This window comes from Mixophyes fleayi, chromosome 1, assembly GCF_038048845.1.
Source record: "Mixophyes fleayi isolate aMixFle1 chromosome 1, aMixFle1.hap1, whole genome shotgun sequence".
Taxonomy (NCBI): domain Eukaryota; kingdom Metazoa; phylum Chordata; class Amphibia; order Anura; family Limnodynastidae; genus Mixophyes; species Mixophyes fleayi.
In genome coordinates this window covers 391,879,671-391,899,102 of record NC_134402.1, presented here as the reverse complement: position 1 = coordinate 391,899,102, position 19,432 = coordinate 391,879,671, and positions in this window count along the sequence as shown.

The following is a 19,432-nucleotide window of genomic DNA, read 5'->3' as shown; positions in this document are numbered from 1 at the left end:
AGGTAGTCCATTATGTGACCGGCTCCGGAGGCAGATGCCCCCATGCCCCACCAGCCCATTCAGCCTCTGGCTGCAGCTGCATATAATATACTAGAAACATTAATGATTTATGGATTCTCCGCCAAAGGTGTCAAGATGCAATCAGCCAGCGTGAACCCCTAAATGGTGCTGCTGATTGTCATCATCATCATTGTGTATTGTGCACCAGCCAATTGGCACTTGCAAGAGATGCTCCTCCTGACAAATGTATCTGTGGATGTGTCCATGGCTACTTGAGTTGCAGTTATGTGAACATGCCCACTGTGCTTGGCCTACACTTGCCCTGTCTCTTTCCCTCCTCTGGTGTCATTAAAGCCCACAGCCATTTGGACTCTTCTAATCACTTGTTGTTTTACACCATCTCTTAGCTGGTTTAGATCGTGTCTCATGCCATATTTTTATTAGGAGGCATTTTTTACCTTTCTTTTATATTTCATTTCTATGTAGACTTCGAGCAATGTGACAAAAGACTCTCCTGTGCCCCAGGTAATTAAGGCAGCCACAATGTTTCCTTAGTCTTACAATTCATTTAAGCTATAAATAAACCAAACATTATTTTAGGGGAAAAAGGAAAAGTTTAATTGACTTAAACGTGTGATCATTAAGTTGTGTAAAGTTGGACTTTGATGTGACATTTACACTTTTGCACAATGCACATCTTTGGATTTTTTTTGCAGAGGTGTCTCTGAAGACCAGCAAATAGTCAAACACCTAGAAACTTGCTGGACAGACTATATAGGTGATCTAAAGTAGGGATGAGCGCACTCGGATTTATGAAATCCGAGCCCACCCGAACGTTGCGGATCCGAGTCGGATCCGAGACAGATCCGGGTATTGGCGCCAAATTCAAATCTGAAACTGAGGCTCTGACTCATAATCCCGTTGTCGGATCTCGCGATACTCGGATCCTATAAATTCCCCGCTAGTCGCCGCCATCTTCACTCGGGCATTGATCAGGGTAGAGGGAGGGTGTGTTAGGTGGTCCTCTGTCCTGGTAGATCTCGTGCTGTGCTGTTTAGTTCTGTGCTGTGCTGTTTAGTTCTGTGCTGTGCTGTGCTGTGCTGTGCTGTGCTGTGCTGTGCTGTGTTCTGCAGTATCAGTCCAGTGGTGCTGTGTGCTGTGCTCTGTCCTTCTGAGGTCAGTGGTGCTGCTGGGTCCTGTGCTGTGTCCTGTTCAGTCCAGTGGTGCTGTGTCCTGTGCTCTGTGCTTCTAAGGGCATAGTTATTTCCCCAATATTCCCCTGTGTTTAAAAAAAGTTTTTTAAAAAAATACCAAAAACTACTTTAATTTTTTTTAATTACCACAAAATTTGCACAACCAATCCTGCAGTATAAGCCCATTGGTACTGCAATATTACCAAGTTCACACATTCAGCAGTAAAAGTCCAGTGGTACTGCAATATTACAAAGTTTACACATTCTGCAGTATCAGTCCAGTGGTGCTGTGTCCTGTGCTCTGTCCTGCTGAGTTCCGTAGTGCTGCTGGGTCCTGTGCCGTATCCTGTTCAGTCCAGTGGTGCTGTGTCCTGTGCTCTGTGCTTCTAAGGGCATAGTTATTTCCCCATTATTCCCAAGTTTTTAAAAAATAAAAAAAAAGTAAAAAAAAAATTACAATTAAAAATTAAAAAAAAAATATATATACTTATAACCAAATTTGCAAAACCAATCCAGCAGTATAAGTCCATTGGTACTGCAATATTACAAAGTTCACACATTCTGCAGTATCAGTCCAGTGGTGCTGCTGTGTCCTGTGCTCTGTCCTGCTGAGTTCCGTAGTGCTGCTGGGTCCTGTGCCGTGTCCTGTTCAGTCCAGTGGTGCTGTGTCCTGTGCTCTGTGCTTCTAAGGGCATAGTTATTTCCCCATTATTCCCAAGTTTTTAAAAAATAAAAAAAAAGTTAAAAAAAATAAAAAATTTAAAAAAAAAAAAATATATATAATAATTATAACCAAATTTGCAAAACCAATCCAGCAGTATAAGTCCATTGGTACTGCAATATTACAAAGTTCACACATTCTGCAGTATCAGTCCAGTGGTGCTGTGTCCTGTGCTCTGTCCTGCTGAGTTCCGTAGTGCTGCTGGGTCCTGTGCCGTGTCCTGTTCAGTCCAGTGGTGCTGTGTCCTGTGCTCTGTGCTTCTAAGGGCATAGTTATTTCCCCATTATTCCCAAGTTTTTTAAAAATAAAAAAAAAGTAAAAAAAAATAAAAAATTTAAAAAAAAAAAAATATATAATAATTATAACCAAATTTGCAAAACCAATACAGCAGTATAAGTCCATTGGTACTGCAATATTACCAAGTTCACACATTCTGCAGTATCTTGTGCTACATATAATGGAGACCAAAAATTTGGAGGATAAAGTAGGGAAAGATCAAGACCCACTTCCTCCTAATGCTGAAGCTGCTGCCACTAGTCATGACATAGACGATGAAATGCCATCAACGTCGTCTTCCAAGCCCGATGCCCAATCTCGTAGTACCGGGCATGTAAAATCCAAAAAGCCCAAGTTAAGAAAAAGTAGCAAAAAGAGAAACTTAAAATCATCTGAGGAGAAACGTAAAGTTGCCAATATGCCATTTACGACACGGAGTGGCAAGGAACGGCTTAGGCCCTGGCCCGTGTTCATGACTAGTGGTTCAGCTTCACCCACGGATCTTAGCCCTCCTCCTCCTCCCCCCCCCTACAAAAAATTGAAGAGAGTTATGCTGTCAGCAACAAAACAGCAAACAACTCTGCCTTCTAAAGAGAAATTATCACAAATCCACAAGGCGAGTCCAAGGATGTTGGTGGTTGTCAAGCCTGACCTTCCCATCACTGTACGGGAAGAGGTGGCTCGGGAGGAGGCTATTGATGATGTAGCTGGCGCTGTGGAGGAACTTGATGATGAGGATGGTGATGTGGTTATTGTAAATGAGGCACCAGGGGGGGAAACAGCTGATGTCCATGGGATGAAAAAGCCCATCGTCATGCCTGGTCAGAAGACCAAAAAATGCACCTCTTCGGTCTGGAGTTATTTTTATCCAAATCCAGACAACCAATGTATGGCCATATGTAGCTTATGTAAAGCTCAAATAAGCAGGGGTAAGGATCTTGCCCACCTAGGAACATCCTCCCTTATACGTCACCTGAATAACCTTCATAGTTCAGTGGTTAGTTCAGGAACTGGGGCTAGGACCCTCATCGGTACAGGGACACCTAAATCCCGTGGTCCAGTTGGATACACACCAGCAACACCCTCCTCGTCAACTTCCTCCACAATCTCCATCAGATTCAGTCCTGCAGCCCAAGTCAGCAGCCAGACTGAGTCCTCCTCAATATGGGATTCATCCGAGGAATCCTGCAGCGGTACGCCTACTACTGCCACTGCTGCTGTTGCTGCTGTTAGTCGGTCATCTTCCCAGAAGGGAAGTCGTAAGACCGCTAAGTCTTTCACAAAACAATTGACCGTCCAACAGTCGTTTGCCATGACCACAAAATACGATAGTAGTCACCCTATTGCAAAGCGTATAACTGCGGCTGTAACTGCAATGTTGGTGTTAGACGTGCGCCCGGTGTCCGCCATCAGTGGAGTGGGATTTAGAGGGTTGATGGAGGTATTGTGTCCCCGGTACCAAATCCCGTCGAGATTCCACTTCACTAGGCAGGCAATACCAAAAATGTACAGAGAAGTACGATCAAGTGTCCTCAGTGCTCTTAAAAATGCGGTTGTACCCACTGTCCACTTAACCACGGACATGTGGACAAGTGGTTCTGGGCAAACGAAGGACTATATGACTGTGACAGCCCACTGGGTAGATGCATCCCCTTCCGCAGCAACAGCTGCATCAGTAGCAGCAACTACAAAATGGCGGCTCGTGCAAAGGCAGGCAACATTGTGTATTACAGGCTTTAATAAGAGGCACAACGCTGACAACATATTAGAGAAAATGAGGGAAATTATCTCCCAGTGGCTTACCCCACTTAGACTCTCATGGGGATTTGTGGTGTCAGACAATGCCAGTAACATTGTGCGGGCATTAAATATGGGCAATTTCCAGCACGTCCCATGTTTTGCCCACACCATTATTTTGGTGGTGCAGCATTACCTCAAGAGTGACAGGGGTGTGCAGGAGATGCTTGCGGTGGCGCGCAAAATTGCTGGACACTTTCGGCATTCAGCCAGTGCCTACCGCAGACTAGAGGCACATCAAAAAAGCATGAACCTGCCCTGCCATCACCTCAAACAAGAGGTTGTGACGCGCTGGAACTCCACCCTCTATATGCTGCAGAGGATGGAGGAGCAGCAAAAGGCCATTCAGGCCTACACAGCCACCTACGACATAGGCAAAGGAGTGGGGATGCGCCTCAGTCAAGCGCAGTGGAGACTGATTTCCGTGTTGTGCAAGGTTCTGCAGCCATTTGAACTTGCCACACGAGAAGTCAGTTCCGACACTGCCAGCTTGAGTCAGGTCATTCCCCTTATCAGGTTGTTGCAGAAGCAGCTGGAGAAAGTGAGGGAGGAGCTGGTAAGCCATTGCGATTACACCAAGCATGTAGCTCTTGTGGATGTAGCCCTTCGTACGCTTTGCCAGGATTCGAGGGTGGTCACTCTTTTAAAGTCAGAGGAATACATTCTGGCCACCGTGCTCGATCCTCGGTTTAAAGCGTATGTTGTGTCTCTGTTTCCGGCGGACACAAGTCTACAGCGGTGCAAAGACCTGCTGGTCAGGAGATTGTCCTCTGAAGAGGACCGTGACATGCCAACAGCTCCACCCTCATTTTCTTCCACATCTATGGCTGCGAGGAAAAAGCTCAGTTTTCCCAAAAGAGGCACTGGCGGGGATGCTGATAACATCTGGTCCGGACTGAAGGACCTGCCAACCATTGCAGACATGTCTACTCTCGCTGCATTGGATGCTGTCACAATAGAAAAAATTGTGGATGATTACTTTGCTGACACCATCCAAGTAGACATGTCAGACAGTCCATATTGTTACTGGCAGGAAAAAAAGGCAGTTTGGAAGCCCCTGTACAAACTGGCTCTATTTTACCTGAGTTGTCCCCCCTCCAGTGTGTACTCGGAAAGAGTTTTTAGTGCAGCGGGGAACCTGGTCAGTGAGCGGCGAAGGAGGTTGCTTCCTCACAACGTTGAAAAAATGATGTTTATAAAAATGAATAATCAATTCCTCAATGAAGTACAGCACTGCCCTCCAGATACTACAGAGGGACCTGTGGTTGTGGAGTCCAGCGGGGACGAATTGATAATGTGTGATGAGGAGGAAGTACACACTGTAGGGGGAGAGGAATCAGAGGTTGAGGACGACATCTTGCCTCAGTAGAGCCTGTTTAGTCTGTACAGGGAGAGATGAATAGCTTTTTTGGTGTGGGGGCCCAAACAAACCAATCATTTCAGCCAAAGTTGTTTGGTAGGCCCTGTCGCTGAAATGATTGATTTGTTAAAGTGTGCATGTCCTATTTCAACAACATAAGGGTGGGTGTGAGGGCCCAAGGACAATTCCATCTTGGAACTTTTTTTTTTGCATTATATGACCAATCAACAGTCGTTTGCCATGTTCAAAAAGTAAAACCAAATTTAAAAAAATTCAAGAAATTAAACCAAAAGTAAAATGCCGTGTCATAATTTAAAACAAGAGGTATTGACGTGCTCTAAAACTACTGTATTGTTGTTTATATTTTATAAACACTACACTTGAAAGCTTGAGTCTTTCAATAAAAATGTAACTGTCCATTGCACGAATATTTGCAACAGGGACAATTTTAGGGTTAAGAAAGTCAACTAATAACACTTCGACGCTGTCTGTCTTTATAAACACTACACTTGGAAGTTGGAGGAGGTATTGTGGCCCCGGCACCAAATTTACTACCGGGGCCACTCCACTGTGCAGTCCATATTTAGGTGTATCAGATATTAAACAACGGTGACAGTTGATGCCCAATTTTTTAATTATATTGTGGCCTCGGTACCAAATTGTGTACCGGGGCCACCACACTACGCAGTCCAGATACTTGTTTGGTGGAATTCAGACCAGTTGAGGGTTTTATTATTATATTGTGGGGACCACTCTATCTATACCACACTACAACTCTATACCACTCTATTTAATACTTTAATTCTATTTAATACTTTAATTCTATTTCATACTTTAATTCTATTTAATACTTTAATTCTATTTCATACTTTAATTCTATTTAATACTTTAATTCTATTACTAATTACCATAAAGAGGAACTGCCGCTTCTATTTAATACTTTAATTCTATTAGTAGTTACCATAAAGAGGAACAAAATAAACCAATTTTACCAAAAGTATAATATGACTTAGACTTACAAACACTACACTTGAAAGATGGTGCCTTTAAATGAAAAAGTCAGTCTTCATTGCACGACTATGTGCAACAGGGACAGTTTTTTGGTTTACAAAGTCAATCAATAACACTTCGACCCTGTCTGTCTTTAACATACTTGATGGGATCTCAATGACGAATTGTCTGTACCATCTTTGGAGGAGGTATTGTGGCCCCGGTATCAAATTGGGTACCGGGGCCACCCCACTACGCAGTCCAGATACTTGTTTGGTGGAATTCTGACACGTGGAGGGTGTATTTATTTTATTGTGGCCCCGGTATCAAATTGGGTACCGGGGCCACCCCACTACGCAGTCCAGATACTTGTTTGGTGGAATTCTGACACGTGGAGGGTTTTTTAATTATATTGTGGCCTCGGTACCAAATTGTGTACCGGGGCCACCACACTACGCAGTCAAGATAGATAGATGCGTATCATAGATAAAGTACATTCAGTGGTGTGGGGCAAATTGAAAAATATTCAAAATGCACTGACATTATCAAAAACAAGAGGTTGTCACACGCTAAAACTCCAACATGTATATGATGGAGAGGATGGAGGAGCAGCCGTATGTGTAGTGTAATGCAGACCTGTTGAAGGTTTTTTATATATTTTATTGTGGTGCCCAGTGCCCACTCCTCTAGGCAGTCCAGGTACATTTATTGGTGCGATTCATAAAAGTTCAGGGTTTTTAATATATTGTGGTGACCCACTCCTCTACGCAGTCCAGGTACATTTATTGGTGCGATTCATAAAAGTTCAGGGATTTTAATATATTGTGGTGACCCACTCCTCTACGCAGTCCAGGTACATTTATTGGTGCAAATCAAACAAGTTGATGGTTTTCTTATTATATATATTGTGGTGACCCACTCCTCTACGCAGTCCAGGTACATTTATTGGTGCGATTCATAAAAGTTCAGGGTTTTTAATATATTGTGGTGACCCACTCCTCTACGCAGTCCAGGTACATTTATTGGTGCGATTCATAAAAGTTCAGGGTTTTTAATATATTGTGGTGACCCACTCCTCTACGCAGTCCAGGTACATTTATTGGTGCGATTCATAAAAGTTCAGGGTTTTTAATATATTGTGGTGACCCACTCCTCTACGCAGTCCAGGTACATTTATTGGTGCGAATCAAACAAGTTGATGGTTTTCTTATTATATATATTGTGGTGACCCACTCCTCTACGCAGTCCAGGTACATTTATTGGTGCGATTCATAAAAGTTCAGGGTTTTTAATATATTGTGGTGACCCACTCCTCTACGCAGTCCAGGTACATTTATTGGTGCGATTCATAAAAGTTCAGGGTTTTTAATATATTGTGGTGACCCACTCCTCTACGCAGTCCAGGTACATTTATTGGTGCGAATCAAACAAGTTGATGGTTTTCTTATTATATATATTGTGGTGACCCACTCCTCTAAGCAGTCCAGGTACATTTATTGGTGCGATTCATAAAAGTTCAGGGTTTTTAATATATATTGTGGTGACCCACTCCTCTAGGCAGTCCAGGTACATTTATTGGTGTGAATCATAAAAGTTCAGGGTTTTTAATATATATTGTGGTGACCCACTCCTCTACGCAGTCCAGGTACATTTATTGGTGCGATTCATAAAAGTTCAGGGTTTTTAATATATATTGTGGTGACCCACTCCTCTACGCAGTCCAGGTACATTTATTGGTGCGAATCATAAAAGTTCAGGGTTTTTAATATATATTGTGGTGACCCACTCCTCTACGCAGTCCAGAAAGATACCTTGTTGCAACGTTTTGGACTAATAACTATATTGTGAGGTGTTCAGAATACACTGTAAATTAGTGGAAATGCTTGTTATTGAATGTTATTGAGGTTAATAATAGCCTAGGAGTGAAAATAAGCCCAAAAACTTGATTTTTAAACTTTTTATGTTTTTTTCAAAAAAAATCCGAATCCAAAACCTTAAATCCGAACCGAGACCTTTCGTCAAGTGTTTTGCGAGACAAATCCGAACCCCAAAAATAACAAAAATCCGGATCCAAAACACAAAACACGAGACCTCAAAAGTCGCCGGTGCACATCCCTAATCTAAAGTGATTTGTGGTGTCCATTCAGTCTGTTTAGTAAATGAGATCCACTGTGGGCATTTTCTTTTCTTTAGACTCCTGTTATTTCATCATACATAGAATTATAGATGTACAGGCACAAATATACTTTTTTGTATTGGTACTATCATCATCACCATTTATTTATATAGCGCCACTGATTCCGCAGCGCTGTACAGAGAACTCATTCACATCTGTCCCTGCCCCATTGGAGCTTACAGTCTAAATTCCCTAATAGAGACACACACTCACAGACAGACAGGTAAAGACTAGGATCAATTTTGATAGCAGCCAATTAACCTACTAGTATGTTTATGGAGTGTGGGAAGAAACCGGAGCACCCGGAGGAAACCCATGCAAACACGGGAAGAACATACAAACTCCACACAGATAAGGCCATGGTCAGGAATTGAACTCATGACCCCAGTGCTGTGAGGCAGAAGTGATACCACTACACCACCATGCTGCCCATACTGTCAGGATCTAGACCCATGTGCTTTTCAAACTGCTCATCTCTGCCCCCTATGTAGGTTAAGCCTACTGTATTGCTTTAGAGTACAAGAGAAAATGAGTCTCTGTTTCTCTTTTTCCACTGTCATTCTATTTAGGCTCTTTCTTTTATTTTCCAGCTGCACTACAGCTTTATGCTAGATTGTACTGGTCTTATATTTAATGAGAACCTGCCAGTGTTTTTGGCATATGGCAGAGGTAAGATATTTTACCCAGTACCCATTAACTTTATGTTTATTGTTCTGTAACACCTCAGTTTGGGCTTAGTACGATTCTATTCCAGAAAGAGTTACATAGGTAGACATGGTGTGGTTTAGGAGAATTAATGGGAATGTGAATGGTTCGAAATGTGAAAACATTGGTACTAAGTCGACTTTTAGGATCACACCCTTCGATCATTTCAGTGCTTCTTTAATCCTAAAATACTACTTTTTGGGGCCACAAGAGTTATCGTTTATTTTCTGTAGCACAGTTGTACTTTTTAATACTTGAATTGCATAGGAATTTGTGCACCTATATATGAACTATCCCTTATTAAAGTCATCCTATTGAAAGAAAAAAAAGTCTGGTTATTCTGAATAACTATAAGGCTCTGTAGCCACTGGGTAAGATGTGACACCCCCCAAAACACAGTGACACTCATTTAAATATCTCATCCCACAAAATGAAATCTCATGTGTGCATTTGGGCAGAATAATATTAGGCACATTGTAATGTCTATGTGCAGAAAAATCTTCAGTGTGTTTAACTGTTCTTTAAGAACCTTAGTGGTGGGGGATAAGAGCATGTCATTAATATTTCATATGCACTTGGGGGCTCATTTTGAGTAGAGCACAAGATTTGTCTTTAAACGCAGAATGCACATTTTTTATGCACATGTGCACTAAAAATATTTGTCTCTATATACATTAAAGGTATGTTATGTACTTGCGCTATACTTAGAAGTAGAGACAGCAGCAGATATGCCTGTCTGTAGACTTATCTGTGCATTCTCAACCTTCTCTTCCTCTGGAGAAAAAGATTCATGCTTATGATGACTATCATCAGTACGGACCTTTGCATTTAAAATAAAAGTGTTTTAAAAAGATAAATTTTAACGACGTAGCCCCCACCAAAAAAGAAGTGTACCCGGCACCAGCACTCATAGCATAAGCTGGGAGCGGCTTTCGAGAAAATTATTTCAATCAAGTTCTGGCAGAGCTTCTTCTCAAGCTCAGAAAGCATTAGGGCAACAGCTTTGTGTAGATCTGAAGTACCTCTCAAAGATAAGGTAGTTGACGGCATTTTGGAAACTTCCCTTTCCCTTTTTCGAATGAATAAGATCATCTGTGCCAGGGAGATCTTTGCAAGATATGCCCAGATTTTAAGTGAAGGTTCTGTGAACAAATTGCTGTGGTACGACTGCTGTTTCTCATTGTGATATAGGTGCATATTTTTCACATTTTCAGTGAAAGGTAAGAGCTGAGGCATGTTCCATTTCGACTTCATCAGAGTTTTTGAGGCAGCCAACGAGCTCATTCCATCTTGCCTCATGTAACAGACTTCTCTATCTAAGTTTCTGATGGATGTATTCATATTTGCTGTCATCTGATCCAACCTTGTTGTAGAGATGCGGCCCCATCTGCAGAGTGCATCTGTCATTTTTAATTAAGAATAAAATTTCATTTTGGGTCATGTCGTTTAAAAACTTCCAAAAGCCACTGTTGATGTCAGGTGGAACAGGCTGAACAAAAACACACATAGGAGTAAATTTATCAAGCTGTCGGTATGAAAAAGTGGAGATGTTGCCTATAACAACCAATCAGATTCTAATTGTCATTGTGTAGATTATAACAAATAAACAACTTTGACAAGCCACACAGTGCATGAAACCTTCAGGAACCATGCCCTTTTCTGGTCAATATCATGGAATCAGAACACTGCATCCTGTCCTTATTAACTAAGAGTTGTGTGCTGACTTGCCTTTACTTCGAAGATCTTCATATTGCATGTGTCCTTCCTTAGAGTTATTGGAAAATGTAAGAGCCTAGACAGTTTCAGTCTCTACAGTGAACATGTTTGATAGACTTTTTTTCAGACAGGTTTCTCACAGTACATGTAGTACTTATTTTTGCTTTTTGGAAAGTGTTTGGACGGACACCACATCAGCTTTTCCATCTTCTGTGCCTAAAATGCTGCCATCAGGTTGAGAATTGTGTATAGAACAAGTCTCTGTGTTCTTTCTTTTTGTTACACTTCCCCACAAGGGTACATCCCCACTGCTGTTGTTGGTGTCTGAACCGAGCCCAGGGCCGGATTTCCCACTAGGCAACCTAGGCACCTGCCTAGGGCCTAGCGGCTCTCTGGGGGCCCAGATGGGGGGGACAAAACAGAAAAAAAATAAAATAATAATAATTTTTGGCCCCTCCCCCGACTTGCGACAAGATGCAGGGTTCCCCATTACGATGAACAGCGCTAATCGCGCTCACGAAGCAGGTCCTCAGTGATGGTACAATGCCGATTCGCGGGAGAGAGACGCCGTGCGTTCCACTTGTCATCGCCATAGGACTCATTGGACTCCATTTGACAGCTGGACTGTATGAGGTTGGTCTATGACTGTTCTCTAATTGGACCTCATTGCCCCATACTATGTTCCCTTGACCTGGTTGGACTGTAGCAGCCTCCACTGTTCCCCTTTACTTGGAACTCGCAGACCATGGCTGTTTGACCAATTACTATTGTAACAATTGCAGTGTCAGACTGCCATTCATATGGCAATTGTGGACATTCATTTGTATTATTTGTATGTAAACATTAAATGTTTTTTGTTTTAACCCCCATGCTGTCATTCCAACGTTATCACCCATCTTCTCTGCATATTCTTACCTAATTGCATTACAACTAATTATTTTCGTTATAAAACAATTTTGAGCGCTAATACTCTACCATATTACTACAGGGGGCATGTATTATGATGGAAGATGCAGGGCACAGGGGGCATGTGTGATGGAAGATGCAGGGCACAGGGGACATGTGTGATGAGAGGGACAGTAATGAGGGGCCGCATGGTGATGCAGGAGGAGCAGCGTGATGTGCGGCGGCACATAGCTTACCCTTCTACTTAACTATAGGAGTATATGCTGTGTTAAAAAAATATAGTGCTATGGATTGTTTTAGGGAGGCGGGGGGGCATGTGGGGGGCTCGGGGGCGCGTGTGCGGGGCTGAGGGGCGTGTGTGCGGGGCTGGGGGGGGACCCAAACCAATATATTGCCTAGGGCCCCATGAGGTGTAAATCCGGCTCTGACCGAGCCCCTCTGAAAGGGACATACTCAACATCACTGCTCTCTTGACTATAATCGGAGTCACTGCCAACACCTTTGACAATATCGTTACACCCCACTGGTCCTGTTTTCCTTTGGGCAGGAGAAGGCTGTGTTTTCTTCTGGCACACTGAAGATCCTGGTGGTTCTATGATGCAGAAGTGGACATATAACTGAATGTGTGTATGAGCCTTTCTATCCCTATGTCTCACTCCTCATTCCCTTTCTTCATCTTAATCCTCTATCCCACCGAAGCACATTCTGTATCTTCCATCTAACTCCTTATTGCCCATCTACTTAGCATCCTCATTGTCTCCCAAATCCCCTTCTCTATTTCCACCTTAAGCTCCTCTCCCTCCTAATCAGAGTAGTTTCACTTCCCTCTGCAAACCCCTCCATGCTCTTCCCCACCTCTGGTTTACATTCAATGACACACACACCCTCCCACCTCTCTACAACTACCACCATCCCCCAATTCTCACTTATCCCCTCAGCTGCAAATCTTCACACTGTCATTGTTGCAGCAGTTGTGGTGCCATCATTATGGAAGCCCAGAAGGCTCAAAAAAATTGCTTCTACGCAAGGTATTAGTATAATACTGGTGTGATGGAATCCTCTACTGATAATGCAGACAAGCACTTAAACGAATAACCCTGTGCTGCTTCTTGCATACTGGCATTTGGGGCCAGCACCAAGAAAACTGCAAAACCTGAGGGAGTGGGGTCCAGGGCATTTTCCAATGTAATATAAGGTGATACACAATTAGCTACAAGAAGTCATTAGTAGGGAAACCAGAGCACCCAGAGGAAAACAACACAAACATGGGGAGAAAATACAAACTCCACAAAGATATAGCCCAAAATATTACATAATGGATATTTTATGTAACTTTCTTACACCCCTACTTACACCAACTTGTGGCTGACATTAACAAGAAATCTTTTGCTCAATGAGTCCTATTAGTGTCTTTTTATTTTTAAATCTGGGATACAAATGGGATTTAAATTTTTTAGGCCTTTAAACCAATTTATTTTGAATCTAAATGAGGTAAAACTGAAATTGTGTAAGCATTTCCCATTTACCCTCTTAATTTGGATGATTCAGAAGTCTGAATTATCGGAAAATAAGTACAATTAGTTTAAGATGTTAGGTGGTAAAACACAGTAAAAAAATCACAGGGAAGAGTTTCAAGGAAAGAAGTACAAGTAAATCCTTTAGGGGGCAGTAGAGAGGAGGGAGGGCAAAGGAGAAGGTATAGGGCCTTTAAAGGTATAATGTTCCCAAGGCGGCCCCGATACAGTGAACTTGTATTGCTTTTTCATTTTTGCCTGATTATTGTTTTAGAGTATAAAATATATTGTAATAAAACAAATACAGTAAATAGTACAATCTAACAATTATGTTATAAATCTATGCTGCAACTTTCATGACACATAATATCTCTTCATGGCAAGACTAATGGTATTAAACCTTCAATTAACTTGTTAATTGAAGAAATCTTCAACTGTATTCAATTAATCTGTTAATTAGTGTAACCGTAGGTCGTTGCCAGGCCAAGAGGTCTCATCTCGGATGTACAAGGTTTAGATATATAAATTCCTTCTTTATTATCCAACCATATTTTCTGCTGTGATTTCTACATCATTTCTCCTCAAGCTATTTTCTCATGACATCTATTTTTATTATGTGACTTCTCTCACTCTTTGAAATCCCGCTTTACATATTTAATCATGTAGATTATATATTGCTTGTATCCTAATTATCAGGATTCCTCTTTAACAAAGACCTTATTTTCAGCCTGTCTTGGAAACACAATAAATGTACAATTTGTTGCATTTTCTTTTGAAACACAAATTGGGCTGTCAAGATTTTTTCCCCTACAATTGCAAATGTATTTTTTTATGCAGCTAAAGTATATTTTACAGCATATAATGTAGTATTTCAATCAATCATGTTTTACTTGAAAATACAGTTTATATTAGTAGGTTCAAACTGACATATTTAAAGTAAACAGAGAATTATATATTTTACTGAGGTTTTTAATGAAAACTCACCCATTAGTATCTTTGGAAAACATAAAAGCTCAAATAAAAGGTTGATACATAATTTTAACAAAATTCTGGTCAAATGTAAACATTTGAAATGACTCATCTGGATAAATTATTTCTAAGAAAAATATTCTTGTATGTATATGGTCTACTAAAATCCAGACAACACAGGCTCTATAGCCATAAATAAATATAAGTAAATATGACACTCATACATTCCTCTTTGAGACATCTTCTGAAAATATTATAATTTGCATAATTTCCCAAGTATATGGCTCTTTGGATTAAAAGATTTCCAGGAAAACTATAAATCAGGGAATCATGTTTGATTAGTCAAAGCAGTAACTACAGTAATTATAACTGCAATCTCGGGAGCTCATGCTGAGTTGGACGCATATGAGTCTAAAAGCCGGATGTAAAAATAGTGCATTTATGTCCATATGCTGAGTTGGAAGCATCCAAGATGGCTCCAGTCTTGCACAAGTAGCATATGTGTCAGATTTACATCAAACATACATCAGATACACTTACATCCAACTAGGTCTTAAGCACAAAAACAAATGTTTAACATTTGTTTTGATAGAGAAAAACACATTGGATATCAATGCTCTAATGTTTGATGTCTTTGCCGCAATCCACAAAACACCATTACATGTATAAACAATATTAAGAACATGGTAATAAATAATGACAGACAACCATTTTGCTTCTAGAAAAAATTGGAGGTCACAGTTTTATTAATTGATTGCTGCAGAAGAAATTGGTGGTAAGAATTATCAGAAGGTCAGTCAGCTAAAGCAGCTAACACTAAGAATAAATAGAGCTGGGCACATCCATGCTCTCCAATGCCTCCTAAGGCATGGAGCCGCTCCACCCCGTCCTTTGACTCAGTCAGAATCCCATGTAAAGCCCTGCATCTCTCCAAAAAGGCAAGTTCAACTCATATAGGTACTTTAATTAAGGTGGCAGTGCTCAGGAGCGCATCTCCTCTCAAGCCCTATGACACCAAAGTATTGGTTATTAAACACGGTTTTATCCCTCCAAATCAAGGTACACAAGCCAACCAAACTCTCTGAATATGGAGAAAAATTAGGCAAAGCCTTCTTGTCCCTGCTCAATGTGGCGAGTGAATAAACCTGGGTTAACTAACAGCAGGTAACAGTAAAGCTACAAAATCATTTATGAGGCCGAACATACTTTCTATAAGAATTGGAGCACCACCCCTACAATTGTTTTATAGCGTCCACTGAAAATCCCGCCTTTTCGATGGCCATAGTGGGCCCGATACATACAGAGTGAGTTCCCAAAGTCCAAAAGATTCAAGCCCAGATTTATTACGACTTTCTTAAACACTGCACCAAATTGGAACTACATAAAAGGGGAAGCGTTAGCCACACATGATCACCTGTGGGACAAATTTCCAAGTAAGCATAGCAGAATTTGTGTGTGCAGCCAATCGGACCCATCTCCCCTTACCCAATTGGTATGTTTTACACCTGTGAAACTTACAACTAATAGCAGACTCATGCAAAACCACATTCTTGTAAAATAGGCCAGATATAATCGAATTTCTAGAGGAAGCAACCAAAGCACCAGAGATAGCTATCACAAAGGCCCAGAAAAATGCAGTTTCAAAAATGCCGATGGCAGCACCCTCCAAACATGCCATAATATCAGACTCCCTGGACAAGGAGTCGGCTATAGAATTCTCAATACCTGGGGCAAACTTAGGCTGGAAAACAAAATTAAACCACAAACATCGCAGCAAGAGCCAATGCAGCACCCAAATTGCCGGCGGGGACAAGGCCCATTAATTGATGATAGCCCAAAGCCAATGTGCTCAGAGGCAGACAGTGACGACAATGGGAAAAAGCTTCAAAAATATCAAACAGCTGGTAAAGCCAGAGGAGACCCATTCAGAAGGCCGCGCTTCCATGCACCAATCACCTTCCAGGTAAGACCTAAACCCTCTGTAGCCAGCTAAAAGTTTCTTGCAGAAAAACCAGTTGAATGAAACCAACAGAGACTAATGTATGAAAGAGAGTCCCGCAATCACATCCGCAAGCTTCTTGTTACGTCTCGCGGGAGACGTCTATTAGTTACTGTTGACACAAGCCTTTCCAGGGCACGAAGTCTAACGGACCTCCCGTTCTCCACCGAGATCCCCCGCAAGGCGGGATGCGTTTTGCTGCCGGTGGCCAGCAGGTGGCGACCCCTAGGTTAGCCCTCTGACGTAATAGATGTGAAACCAGTAGATGGGAGATCCATCGGACAGACTCTGTGGTGTGTGGTGGTAAAGCTGGGAAGGATAATTAGATGAGAGTAACAGCACAGAATGAGGAGTCCTGACTTGTCTCAGTGAGGTTCAAGGTAGAGATGAGCGGGCTCGGGTATCTGAAATCCGAGCCCACCCGAACGTTGCCGATCCGAGCCGGATCCGAGACAGATCCGGGTATTCCCTCCAATTGCAAAACTGAAACCGAGGCTCTGAGTCATAATCCCGCTGTCGGATCTCGCGATACTCGTATTCTATAAATTCCCCGCTAGCCGCCGCCATCTTCACTCGGGCATTGATCAGGGTAGAGGGAGGTTGTGTTAGGTGGTCCTCTGTCCTGCTATATCTCGTGCTGTGCTGTGCTGTGTTCTGCTCAGTCCAGTGGTGCTGTGTCCTGTGCTCTGTTCTTCTGAGTTCAGTGGTGCTGCTGAGTCCTGTGCTGTATCCTGTTCAGTCCAGTGGTGCTGTGTCCTGTGCTCTGTCCTTCTAAGGGCATTGTTATTTCCCCATTATTCCCGAGTTATAAAAATTTTAAAAAAAAGTTATAAAAAAAAAAAAAAAATTATAAAAAAAAGAAATAAAAAAAAAATATCCAAAAACAATCCTGCAGTATAAGTCCATTGGTACTGCAATATTACAAAGTTCACTGATTCTGCAGTATAAGTCCATTGGTACTGCTATATTACAAAGTTCACTGATTCAGCAGTATAAGTGCAGTGGTACTCCAATATTACAAAGTTCACTGATTCTGCAGTATAAGTCCATTGATACTGCTATATTACAAAGTTCACTGATTCTGCAGTATAAGTCCATTGGTACTGCTATATTACAAAGTTCACTGAGTCAGCAGTATAAGTCCAGTGGTACTGCAATATTACAAAGTTCACTGATTCAGCAGTATAAGTCCAGTGGTACTGCTATATTACAAAGTTCACTGATTCTGCAGTATAAGTCCATTGGTACTGCTATATTACAAAGTTCACTGAGTAAGCAGTATAAGTCCAGTGGTACTGCAATATTACAAAGTTCACTGATTCAGCAGTATAAGTCCAGTGGTACTGCTATATTACAAAGTCCACTGATTCAGCAGTATAAGTCCAGTGGTACTCTCCTGTGCCACATATAATTTTTAAAGGCTTTGCCGAGTGTGTGTGGCTTAGGGGTATGCTCTCTTGTGCTACATATAATGGAAAACAAAAATTTGGAGGATAAAGTAGGGAAAGATCAAGACCCACTTCCTCCTAATGCTAAAGCTGCTGCCACTAGTCATGACATAGACGATGAAATGCCATCAACGTCGTCTGGCAAGCTCGATGCCCAATCTCCTAGTACAGTGCATGTAAAATCCAAAAAGCCCAAATTCTCAAAAAGTAGCAAAAAGAGAAACGTAAAATCATCTGAGGAGAAACGTAAAGTTTGCAATATGCCATTTACGACACGTAGTGGCAAGGAACAGCTTAGGCCCTGGCCCGTGTTCATGACTAGTGGTCCAGCTTCACCCAAGGATCTAAGCCCTCCTCCTCCCCCCCTACAAAAAATTTAAGAGAGTTATGCTGTCAGCAACAACAAAAATACAGCAAAGAACTCTGCCTTCTAAACAGATGACATCCTAAATCCCCAAGGCGAGTCCAAGGGTGTTGGTGGTTGTGAAGCCTGACCTTCCCATCACTGTACGGGAAGAGGTGACTCCATCCAGCATTTGCAGCACACCTTCTGCATATGTTGGAAGGATCACCCACAGTGTAGATCCAGATTTGGATAATCAAGGTGTCAATGTTGTACACCGGGAGGAGGCTATTGATGTAGCTGGCGCTGTGGAGGAACTTGATGATGAGGATGGTGATGTGGTTATTGTAAATGAGGCACCAGGGGGGGAAACAGCTGATGTCCATGGGATGAAAAAGCCCATCGTCATGCCTGGTCAGAACAACAAAAAATGCACCTCTTCGGTCTGGAGTTATTTTTATCCAAATCCGGACAACCAATGTATGGCCATATGTAGCTTATGTAAAGCTCAAATAAGCAGGGGTAAGGATCTTGCCCACCTACGGACATCCTCCCTTATACGTCACCTGAATAACCTTCATAGTTCAGTGGTTAGTTCAGGAACTGGGCCTAGGACCGTCATCAGTACAGGGACACCTAAATCTCTTGGTCCTGTTGTATACACACCACCAACACCCTCCTCGTCAACTTCCTCCACGATCTCCATCAGATTTAGTACTGCAGGCCATGTCACCAGCCAGACTGAGTCCTCTTCTATACGGGATTCATCCGAGGAATCCTGCAGCGGTACGCCTACTACTGCCACTGCTGCTGTTGCTGCTGTTAGTCGGTCATCTTCCCAGAGGGGAAGTCGTAAAACCGCTACGTCTTTCACAAAACAATTGACAACAGTCGTTTGCCATGACCACAAAATACGATAGTAGTCACCCTATTGCAAAGCGTATAACTGCGGCTGTAACTGCTATGTTGGTGTTAGACGTGCGCCCGGTGTCCGCCATCAGTGGAGTGGGATTTAGAGGGTTGATGGAGGTATTGTGTCCCCGGTACCAAATCCCGTCGAGATTCCACTTCACTAGGCAGGCAATACCAAAGATGTACAGAGAAGTACGAGCAAGTGTCCTCAGTGCTCTTAAAAATGCGGTTGTACCCACTGTCCACTTAACCACGGACATATGGACAAGTGGTTCTGGGCAAACGAAGGACTATATGACTGTGACAGCCCACTGGGTAGATGCATCCCCTTCCGCAGCAACAGCAGCAGCTGCATCAGTAGCAGCATCTACACAATGTCTGCTCATGCCAAGGCAGGCAACATTGTG